Source organism: Nanorana parkeri, unplaced genomic scaffold (assembly GCF_000935625.1).
Source record: "Nanorana parkeri isolate BGI_ZX_2015 unplaced genomic scaffold, ASM93562v1 scaffold15, whole genome shotgun sequence".
NCBI classification, from domain to species: Eukaryota; Metazoa; Chordata; class Amphibia; order Anura; family Dicroglossidae; genus Nanorana; species Nanorana parkeri.
In genome coordinates, this window is record NW_017306283.1 from 1,853,444 (window position 1) to 1,865,072 (window position 11,629).

Here is an 11,629-nt window from a genome sequence, read left to right on the forward strand (position 1 = left end):
TTATTTCTGTCAGCCCTCCATCTCTGGGCAAAGTGTCTTTTCAACCCTGTCTATGTTGTGGATGAGTAGCGCTCCATCTCTGGGCAAAGTGTCTTGTCAGCCATGTCTATGTTGTGGTTGAGTAGCGCTCCATCTCTGAGCAAAGTGTCTGGTCAGCCCTGTCTATGTTGTGGTTAAGTAGCGCTCTATGTCTGGGCAAAGTGTCTGGTCAGCCCTGTCTATGTTGTGGTTGAGTAGTGCTCTATCTCTGAGCAAAGTGTCTGGTCAGCCCTGTCTATGTTGTGGTTAAGTAGCGCTCTATGTCTGGGCAAAGTGTCTGGTCAGCCCTGTCTATGTTGTGGTTAAGTAGCGCTCTATGTCTGGGCAAAGTGTCTGGTCAGCCCTGTCTATGTTGTGGTTAAGTAGCGCTCTATGTCTGGGCAAAGTGTCTGGTCAGCCCTGTCTATGTTGTGGTTAAGTAGCGCTCTATGTCTGGGCAAAGTGTCTGGTCAGCCCTGTCTATGTTGTGGTTGAGTAGCCCTCCATCTCTGGGCAAAGTACCTGGTCAGCCCTTTCTATGTTGTGGTTGAGTAGTGCTCTATCTCTGAGCAAAGTGTCTGGTCAGCCCTGTCTATGTTGTGGTTGAGTAGCCCTCCATCTCTGGGCAAGGTGCCTGGTCAGCCCTGTCTATGTTGTGGTTGAGTAGTGCTCTATCTCTGGGCAGAGTGTCTGGTCAGCCCTGTCTATGTTGTGGTTGAGTAGCCCTCCATCTCTGAGCAAGGTGTCTGGTCAGCCCTGTCTATGTTGTGGTTGAGTAGCCCTCCATCTCTGGGCAAGGTGTCTGGTCAGCCCTTTCTATGTTGTGGTTGAGTAGTGCTCTATCTCTGAGCAAAGTGTCTGGTCAGCCCTGTCTATGTTGTGGTTGAGTAGCCCTCCATCTCTGGACAAGGTGCCTGGTCAGCCCTGTCTATGTTGTGGTTGAGTAGCGCTCTATCTCTGGGCAGAGTGTCTGGTCAGCCCTGTCTATGTTGTGGTTGAGTAGTGTTCTATCTCTGGGCAGTGTGTCTGGTCAGCCCTTTGTAGTGACACTGCCATTAGCTGGTGTTCCTAATTTAAATGTAGTGTTTTCATATAGGCTGTAGCCAGCCTGAGCTTTTGTTTACGTTATCTGCATTCATTAAGTTTCTCCTAACCCGAAGAGATTGTGCGCTTTTGCATGCTACTAGGGAGTGATCTCCAGCAATCACTGAGAGGTTTATGCCAGTAATGTAAGCTGTGGAAAAAAATATGTTGGGAAAACTTCTAGAAGGGTTATTCCCCCAAGGCTTTGCATAGAGAGGATGGGTGTGTGAATGGTCTAGTCTAGTCTCCCAGGCCTGCTGCATGAGGAGTTCACAGGTCTATGCTGCCTAGGAAAGGAAGATGAAAAAAAGAGTCCTACAAGTTCTGCCTAGTAAATTGCTGGTCTTGGCTTAAAGGTTCACCGATAAAGGTAGCTGTCCTTCTGTCCTATAGAATCTGCATTAGCCTGTGTCAGATGTTGAAAATAGTACATGGTGCTACTAGTCCAAAGGAATTTTTTTCCAAAAAGAAGATTGATGAAGTGGAAGTCTTACTGTCTGTCACTGGTGGTAGGTCAGCGAGAGTCTGGGTGCAGCAACAAGGCAAACCATGAGTAGGCACCTTAGAAAGGCCCCTTAGAATGCAGCTCCTTAGGGAGTCAGTGCTACAATTGCCTATATTGTGGTTATGTAGAGCTCTGTCTCTGGGTAGAGTGTCTGTTCAACCATGTCTATGTTGTGGTTCACTAGCTCTCTGTCTTTTGGAAGTATGTCTGTTCAGCCCTGTCTATGGTGGGGTTTAGTAGCTCTTTGTCTTTGTCTGTCAAGTTCTCTCTGTGTTGTTGTTTAGAAGCTCCCTATCGTTAGGCACAGTATCTGTCCAGCCCTTTATATGATATGGCTTGGTAGCTCTCTGGCTCTTGGAATTGTCTGTTCAGCCCTGTCTATGTTGCTGTTTTGCAGCCTCCTGACTCTTGAATCAGAATCAATTCTGTCCTGTCTATGTGGCAGTTAAGTCTTATATCATAGTCTTTCTTCAAGGCAATGGCGGAACAATCGCCATAGCGACCCAGGCGGCCGCTATGGGGCCCGGGGCACAGGGGGGCCCGGCCAGGACATCCCCCTGATGCTGTGCGGGCCGTAAGCCGGGCCCGGCGTCGGCAGCGAAGGAGGAGGTGGGGCCCAGCAATTGAGGCGGGGACAAGCGATTAAGGTGGGGACAAGCGATGGAGGAGGAGGGACACAGCGATGGAGGAGGTGGGGCCCAGCCACAGTGGAGGCAGGGCCCACCAGCGACCTTGGAGGAGGAGGCGGCGGACAGTGGATTGGGCTGTCAGGTAAAAAGGTTTGACCAACCCACCTGAGACCCTGCAGAGCCCACCATAGAGAGTCTATGGTGGGCTCTGCAGGGTTACTCTCAGGTGGGCTGTTTGGGTTATCAGGTGGGCATAACTAGAAATCATAGGGCCTCATACAAAATTTTGCTATGGGGCCCTGTGATTTCTAGTTACGCCCCTGCTTCAAGGATTCACAAAGGACAGGCAGCTTGACTCCAGTTTTCATGACTGTTCAAGAACAAGACTTTTCAAAGTTGCTGTCCTTAAGTAAATATTCATAAGGTGACCCAGTGCCTTTCACATTGGGAACGATCTCCCTCGACTCTGTTGTACGTTGGCAGCCCTAAGTACAGACAGTGAAGGGTGATGAACAAGACATTTAAATGCTGATTACTTCATGTCATGTTTTCGTCCTTTCAGTTTGTTTTGCTGTAAGACTTTGGCAAACGTGGAATGGCAGTAATGGCTTTTAAAATACAGCCGTTGCCAGGAGACCGCGGATCGAGCCGAGAAAACGTGATCACATAAAAAGCTGTCAGTTCATACAACAATTCCAAGAGTTGAGGTCAGCGGGTGAAGCCAAGACCTCAGCGGTTTTGATGCCTGAAATGGCAGGTGATATTTCTATTCTAAATTCCAGTCTAACGAGATCTATGATGAGGCTTGGGGTGAGATATTAAAAACTGAACTTAAGCTCCTCTTCCTGCAAGAAAATTCACACAAAACAAAATTTGGCTAGAAGAACCAACATAACAGATGCAACACGGCTTTTGAACTATTTAAAAGGCTGCAAATTGGTATGTGGTCCAGCACTTAAAAGAACATCAATCTAAGCAGAAACTTTGCCTGAGATTTCAATGCACCAAGGAAAAAAATAAAATTGTGTAAGAGATTGAAGGAGCTGTCAGTGAGGAAAGCTTAATGAGACCTCTGGCTTAAAAAAAAACTTCAGCCATTAAACGCACATTACTCCACCGATACAGCAATACACAACATAAAGCTGGTGAAGCACAAATCTTTTTATCTTTTTTTACTTTTTAACCCCTTCGTGACTGACGACGTACAGTGTACCTCGCCAGCATCGGGGCTGTTTAAACAGACTCCCGGTGACTTTTGCCGCCGGGACTCTGAGTTAAAATTGTGTTATAAAGGACCATATTCCTTTTAATTGTTCTGTGGTATGAAAATACAGACTAAATTTCAAGATCAAAAGACCAGTCTTGTCCCCTCTAACGTCCCAAGTCTCATAGGATAGGATGTCCTTCTGGAACTCTCTGGTGAGAGACAATCCACTCGAATGATGACCCCTTTAGCCCAGGGACTGTATCGTGCATCTGTGTTGACAAGAGTTGCACTTTGTCTGGATGCCCCCAACATGCAGCATCAACAGGACTTTGTAAAGTGATTATTCTATTATCTATCTCAATATTAGACATGTGCGATTCGCTTCGTCCTGAATCAAAATTCGTAAAAATATTCCGAAATTCAGACATTCAGACACATCCAAATTTCCGATTCCCAATGCATCCGAATATGTCCAAATCTGAATTTCGGATCCCATCGGACATGTGACTTTTCTGGCCAATCAGATGTGTTTTTCGGATGCACACATTGCATCCGAATGTGTCAGAACACACATTTTCGTTACGGCAATATGGGAGCCATATACAGTATATACCTATAATGCTAAAGCTGAGGCTCCTAGACCCGAATGGCATTTGGGATCCGAATTTCTGAATTGCATTCAGGAGCTCCCAAATGCCATCTGGGTCTGGGAGCCTCAGCTTTAGTAATATATGAATATGGCTCCCAGACCCGAATGGCATGCATTCGGAAATTCAGATCCCGAATGCCATTCCATCTGGGAGCCTCGGCTTTAGTATTAATATCTGTATATGGGTATCTGTGGTATTTGCAACGAATATTTGTAAACTCATCCGAAACTAACTTAAATTCGGATTTTCGGATGAATTCCGAACCAAATTGAACTTCAGATCCGAATCCCGAAATATCCGAACCAAAGTTTTCCGCAGCTTACATTTCTACAATCTATCTATCAATCATTTGTGTAATTTCTCTCTCTATAGATACATACACACTGAGTGGCCAGATTATTATGACCACCCCATCAGTACTTAGTTGGGCCACGAGATGACTCCACGAGATGTTGAAAGGTTATGCGAGGAATCTGACACTGCACTGTTGCCCTTCTGTTGTCTTGTACCAGTCTTGCCACTCTCTGTTCTGCCCTAACATTGACTAGTCGCTGACGGCCACAATTCGCACGTTCAGACCCAGATTTTCGGGTGACACTCCAGTCTTTAAACACTTTAACAACAGCTGCTCTTGAAATTTAACGAATTCTGCTGTTTTGCTGATACTCGCTCCATGGCTCCGAGCGCCAACAATCACCCCACGTTCAAAGGCTGTTAAATCGCGTTGTGTGCCCGTATCTTCAGAAACAAATCACTTCTACTATCGTGGTAAACAACCGGCTTCCCTATTTATAATGGTCTGGCCCTCTAGCAACTTCAGCGCGCAATTATAGCTAATTTGCGTACAAACATCAGGTGGGAATAATAATCTGGCCACCCAGTGTGTGTATATATATATAGATATAGAGAGAGAGATTATCTATCTATCTACAAAGTGATTTCTAAAAAAAAAAAAAAAAAACCAAAGTAATTAGTGCTTTAAAAAATTCTAAAATGCTTCTTGACATAGTTGTCTTGGCAGCGAATGATGTAACTTTCTCCACTTTAGAGTTGCAAATCAAAAAAAAATCTGAATAGTTCATTTGTAACGAATGACGCATTACACCAGATGCTCATAGCAATATACGCACGGAAGTTTGACAAACTGTCTTTGAAGTGCCAGGAAGCATTAGACTATTATCAGATGAGCAACCTGGAACACAAAAAATTGTGTTATATCACATACAGAAAATAAAATGAAGTTTAATGACGAAATACAATTGAAAGTTAAATGCACTAAAGGTAAACTGTTAAATACAAATCATGTGAGCTGTGTAACCTGCCAAAGGATGCAGTGCAGATCCACCGGTTTGTTGAGGTGAGACCTGTGATCTCAGCATTCTCCAATGCTGCTAGGTCACTGACATCACTGCAGCCTTCAGACCTGCCCCCAACTTTAACAATGAAAATGCAGCCAAGTCACTGAGCTGCCTCCAGTCTGGACAATGGAAAAGCAGTCTGGTCACTATCTTGGCTTCAGCCTTGACAACGAAGAAGCAAGTTCATCACTGACCTGCCTTCATCAACTCTTCTCTCAAAACAAAGGGAAAAAAGTAGATTTGTTTTAAGCAGATTTTGCCTTAGCAGATCAACTTGGTGGTCATTTTACTTTCCACTGTGATGAAATTAAGCACATGACAAAATTAATAATTTTGTTGCACAATCAACACATTGTTGCACATTCCTGTGTTACTGTGTATTATGAAAGGCTCCAGACTGCCATCCTGCCTTAGAAGTGGTTTAAGGAAGAATAGGGTTCTGGGCAAGACTTATGCTGTATGCTGATTGATGAATTAAAGATTACACAATTGACTCATGAGTGCTGCGTTTTCTAATAGTTCTGTTCATCCACTGCCAGCTATCCCGAGCTTTGCTGTCCCCTGTGTGGGGCCAGGACTTGCAGCGGCTGGTCTCCCCTCCGATCACTGAAATGTCACTTCCAGTTTCAGTGTGTCATTTCTCCAGCTGCTGTAGCCAGAGAAGAAGCTGGTGAAGCATGATCTCGGCTTCATATGCTTCTTTGGGGTCTATAGGTGACATTAAAGTTAAGTGTAAAAAAAAGTTTAAAAATTGAAGTCACATATAAAAAAATACAAAATGTTTTAAAGTCCCCCGCGTACACACATACAAACTCAAACAAGCGTCAGGTGCACCTGTGTGCGAAAACAACGATCGCAACATACATGGTACATATCACTGTGAACATTGGAGTGCAAGCAATAATTCTAGGGCCATCAATCACTGTTAACACCTGATTGATGAGCAGTGAAAGCTTTTAAAGTGTCGCCTATGGACAATTTTGCATATTTTAGCTGTTTTCGATTTCGCAGGCACACGCAATTTTATGACTTGACATGTTTGGTATCTAATTACCTGATGTGACCAAAGAAATGTAGCAAAATACATTATGATCTATATAAATGAAGAGTATTTATTTGCAATGTTTCATAACATAACGTAGGGAACACAGGTTTGTTTGTTTTTTCAAAACTTGGTACATTTTCTTTATGAAGCAAAAAAATAAATAAAACAGTGGTGATTAAATACCACCAAAAGAAAGCTAAAAAGCTCTATCTGTCCTAAAAAAAATTATATAAAATTAGTTTCAGTACGGCGTTCCATGACTGAATAAATGTCCATGAACCTCGGCGCCAAATACTGAAAAATGGCTTGGGCATGGAGAGGGTTTAACACCCCGGGCTTCAAGTGGTTAATAGGAAACCATAGTTCTGCTTTAACTAAGGCCAAGTCAACAGAGTGAGCTTGCTACAAAGTCTGTAGATAGATGTCACCAGCACACCAGAAAGATTTTAAATCCAATGTGTTTGTTTACTGAAACGTCATGTCATCAGAGCAAGCGCTTTTCGGGGACACGCAGGGTCCCCTTCATCAGGCTAAGCAATGACCCCCCTAGGATTGGGGATCTCCGCTAAGGAGTGCGACAAGGCAACTCTTCATTTGTTCTTACTACAAAGTTAACCCTGAAGCCAGAAGCAGGGCATTAGTTGACATGTTCTGATGTATGAGGACAGAGCTACTTTCATAGTAATGACATGTGGAGGGTGAGGAACAGCTACATGCACAAGGAAAAGTTGGCTTCATATATTGGATCTCGGATACTCCAGCAGCAACAAGGAACCAAGGAACACCAAGAGTACAGAGATGTCGCCAAAGAACCTGTGAAGTGGTTTAACAATAGAGAATCTACCAAGACTGTGCAACTAATACTTTTCAGGCTGAAATTGTGACACATCACCTTGGCCTTACTAAAGGTACTTACTCAAAGAAGCCAGAACTGTGGAAGCTGAGCCCAAAAAGGCAGGCAAAGGGCAAAGGATCAGTCATTGTTGCCTGGGGTCTTCCTACAGCTGATCTTTCCCATCACTGACTAACAATGCCTTGTTCTGCACTGTGTCCCTATGTGGAGGTTGCCATCTTGCTAGGGGCAAAGCTTTGCTTCCTCATATCAGAACTGCCCCCTGATGACTGGAGATCTGATGACTGTTGAGGAAATATACAAGAAGCAGCAGAAGAGGAAACACAGATCCTCAGAATGAATGCAGTAGAAGCAGGGAGATCATTACACTGCAGGTCCTCGGGTACAGCTTCCTCTGCAGCAAGAAGAACAGTGAGCAGCACATTAGTGACATCACCAAATCTCACTCCAAATCTGGTGAGATTAGCAACCAGAGGCAGTAGTGCCTTAGAGGATCTCATACAGATATTAGGCTAAAGGCACAGAAAGGGCACTGGTATTCTTCAGGAGGTATACAAGACGAATGCAAATATTTTAGGGTACTGCTTAGGAACAATTATAGCAGAATCAAAGCCAAAACCTTTTTGTTTACTTTTGGATAGAGTAAGTGAGGGTTATAACCCATTTTTTGCCATCTGTGCCCCATTGGGGAGAATGCCCTTTACTTCCTGTCCAATAGCCACAACAGTAGGAGAGAGGAAATCCCTTCAGAGATAGGGAAATCCCTGGTGATTAGCAAGGTCAGCAGATCTAGTGTCCCCATTGGAAGATTTGCCATCTGTTCTGACAACCCAAGATTTGGGATTTTCTTTCACTTTCAGTAATGAAGTCAAATAGAGGGGGTGACTATCCCAATCTGTGACACAGGCAGCGATAAAAACCTGACAGATGTTCTAATCCTTCTATGCTTTAATAAAGTTTGGGCTTCAGTTGCACTTTAACCAGGGGCATCCCTAGCTTATTTGGTGCCTGAGAATATGCGGATTTGGGGCGTGTCGTTTCCATCCTAACTCCTGGCAACCAATGATGTCACTGGTTGCTAGGTGTGATGCCGGCAAGAGTGTCCCTGGTTGCTAAGAGCTGGGCAGAGAGATGTATATGGCCCATACACATCTCCCCACCTGTCTTTTAGCAACCTGAGAGTCTCTGCTGGAAAGGGGGCGGCAAGCAGATTGCAAACATTGTGTAGCAGAGCGACCATGCAACTCTGCCTGCCGCCTTCCCGGCAAGATGTCACCTCATTATAGGCCCTGACTTTAACATTATTAGATATTCTAGAAAAGTAAATAACACAAGCGCCAGCACCTGAGACTGTGTAAAAATGAAGTGTGTTACACTCTCAAGGCAGCTCCCGCTAGTTAGGGCAACCAAAAAACTGAAAGAGAAGACAAAGAGAGCGCCTCCATCGTGTGAAAACTAACCAAGGTTCTGAAGAAGGAGGCGTGGCCTCTGAAACGCGTAAACCAGGGAGGACATACAGCCTATTGGCTGCGATTTACACACACTACCTGTGTTCTTCGTTTGGCCATCTTTTTTTTTATGCCTGCTAATTCCATTTGTTTGTGAGTATGGTTTTAGCTGCTTTTATTTAGTTATATTAAAACGTTTGTACACGATGGAGGCGCTCTCGTTTTCTTCTCTTTATTAGATATTCCCTGTGAGACAGCAAATCTTCACTTTTTGATTTCGGGTCCACTCTGAAAGTGATGTTTAAAAATGTCCTACCGCAATATCTGTTTAGTGTGTGATGTGCCTTATTATGCCCAGCAAGCCTCAGAACATCTTCATGGATTGTATACACAGCAGCATGGCATTAGATAAGGATAAGCAGAATACAGAATCATTTCATACATCTCGCTGCAGCATCAACATTCGGATACATTTAGAGGCTGTTACAGCCAGGAGATGAAATAAAGATTATCTCTACAGGAACAAACAAGCGGAGTACATCTGATAAATCATTTCCACAGTGTTATAAATAAGAAAATGACTCATCCCTACAGGATGCTGCACCAAATACGAAGGCTGCTATTGTTGACGCTATTCTGAAAATGCCAATTTCCTGGTTCAAGTACTGGTCTGAAGAAATAATGAAGGAGGTCAGCACTGGCAGAACACCCAAAAATATATCTCTAGACTTTAAGGCCTCATTCACGCGAGAAAAGGCCGCCACGTACAGCTCCGTGTTGCGTGTACGGCCGTATCGGGCAGCTCCTGGGAAGGACAGGTGCTGCGTGTGATTAGTACGCAGCCCCTGTCCTTGTCTATGGGAGTACGCGGCCGTACGCCGCCCTACACTCACTCCAAGTACAGGTCCGTACGGGTGCGGGTGTCCCAGCTCGGATGCAGACAAGTACGGCCGTATCGGGCAGCTCCTGGGAAGGACAGGTGCTGCGTGTGATTAGTACGCAGCCCCTGTCCTTGTCTATGGGAGTACGCGGCCGTACGCCGCCCTACACTCACTCCAAGTACAGGTCCGTACGGGTGCGGGTGTCCCAGCTCGGATGCAGACAGGATCCATCCTGTCAGCGTACGAGTACGGACACCCGCACCCTCACAGACGTGCAGGGCAGGGCAGGAGTGAGCAGCACATTAGTGACATCACCAAATCTCACTCCAAATCTGGTGAGATTAGCAACCAGAGGCAGTAGTGCCTTAGAGGATCTCATACAGATATTAGGCTAAAGGCACAGAAAGGGCACTGGTATTCTTCAGGAGGTATACAAGACGAATGCAAATATTTTAGGGTACTGCTTAGGAACAATTATAGCAGAATCAAAGCCAAAACCTTTTTGTTTACTTTTGGATAGAGTAAGTGAGGGTTATAACCCATTTTTTGCCATCTGTGCCCCATTGGGGAGAATGCCCTTTACTTCCTGTCCAATAGCCACAACAGTAGGAGAGAGGAAATCCCTTCAGAGATAGGGAAATCCCTGGTGATTAGCAAGGTCAGCAGATCTAGTGTCCCCATTGGAAGATTTGCCATCTGTTCTGACAACCCAAGATTTGGGATTTTCTTTCACTTTCAGTAATGAAGTCAAATAGAGGGGGTGACTATCCCAATCTGTGACACAGGCAGCGATAAAAACCTGACAGATGTTCTAATCCTTCTATGCTTTAATAAAGTTTGGGCTTCAGTTGCACTTTAACCAGGGGCATCCCTAGCTTATTTGGTGCCTGAGAATATGCGGATTTGGGGCGTGTCGTTTCCATCCTAACTCCTGGCAACCAATGATGTCACTGGTTGCTAGGTGTGATGCCGGCAAGAGTGTCCCTGGTTGCTAAGAGCTGGGCAGAGAGATGTATATGGCCCATACACATCTCCCCACCTGTCTTTTAGCAACCTGAGAGTCTCTGCTGGAAAGGGGGCGGCAAGCAGATTGCAAACATTGTGTAGCAGAGCGACCATGCAACTCTGCCTGCCGCCTTCCCGGCAAGATGTCACCTCATTATAGGCCCTGACTTTAACATTATTAGATATTCTAGAAAAGTAAATAACACAAGCGCCAGCACCTGAGACTGTGTAAAAATGAAGTGTGTTACACTCTCAAGGCAGCTCCCGCTAGTTAGGGCAACCAAAAAACTGAAAGAGAAGACAAAGAGAGCGCCTCCATCGTGTGAAAACTAACCAAGGTTCTGAAGAAGGAGGCGTGGCCTCTGAAACGCGTAAACCAGGGAGGACATACAGCCTATTGGCTGCGATTTACACACACTACCTGTGTTCTTCGTTTGGCCATCTTTTTTTTTATGCCTGCTAATTCCATTTGTTTGTGAGTATGGTTTTAGCTGCTTTTATTTAGTTATATTAAAACGTTTGTACACGATGGAGGCGCTCTCGTTTTCTTCTCTTTATTAGATATTCCCTGTGAGACAGCAAATCTTCACTTTTTGATTTCGGGTCCACTCTGAAAGTGATGTTTAAAAATGTCCTACCGCAATATCTGTTTAGTGTGTGATGTGCCTTATTATGCCCAGCAAGCCTCAGAACATCTTCATGGATTGTATACACAGCAGCATGGCATTAGATAAGGATAAGCAGAATACAGAATCATTTCATACATCTCGCTGCAGCATCAACATTCGGATACATTTAGAGGCTGTTACAGCCAGGAGATGAAATAAAGATTATCTCTACAGGAACAAACAAGCGGAGTACATCTGATAAATCATTTCCACAGTGTTATAAATAAGAAAATGACTCATCCCTACAGGATGCTGCACCAAATACGAAGGCTGCTATTG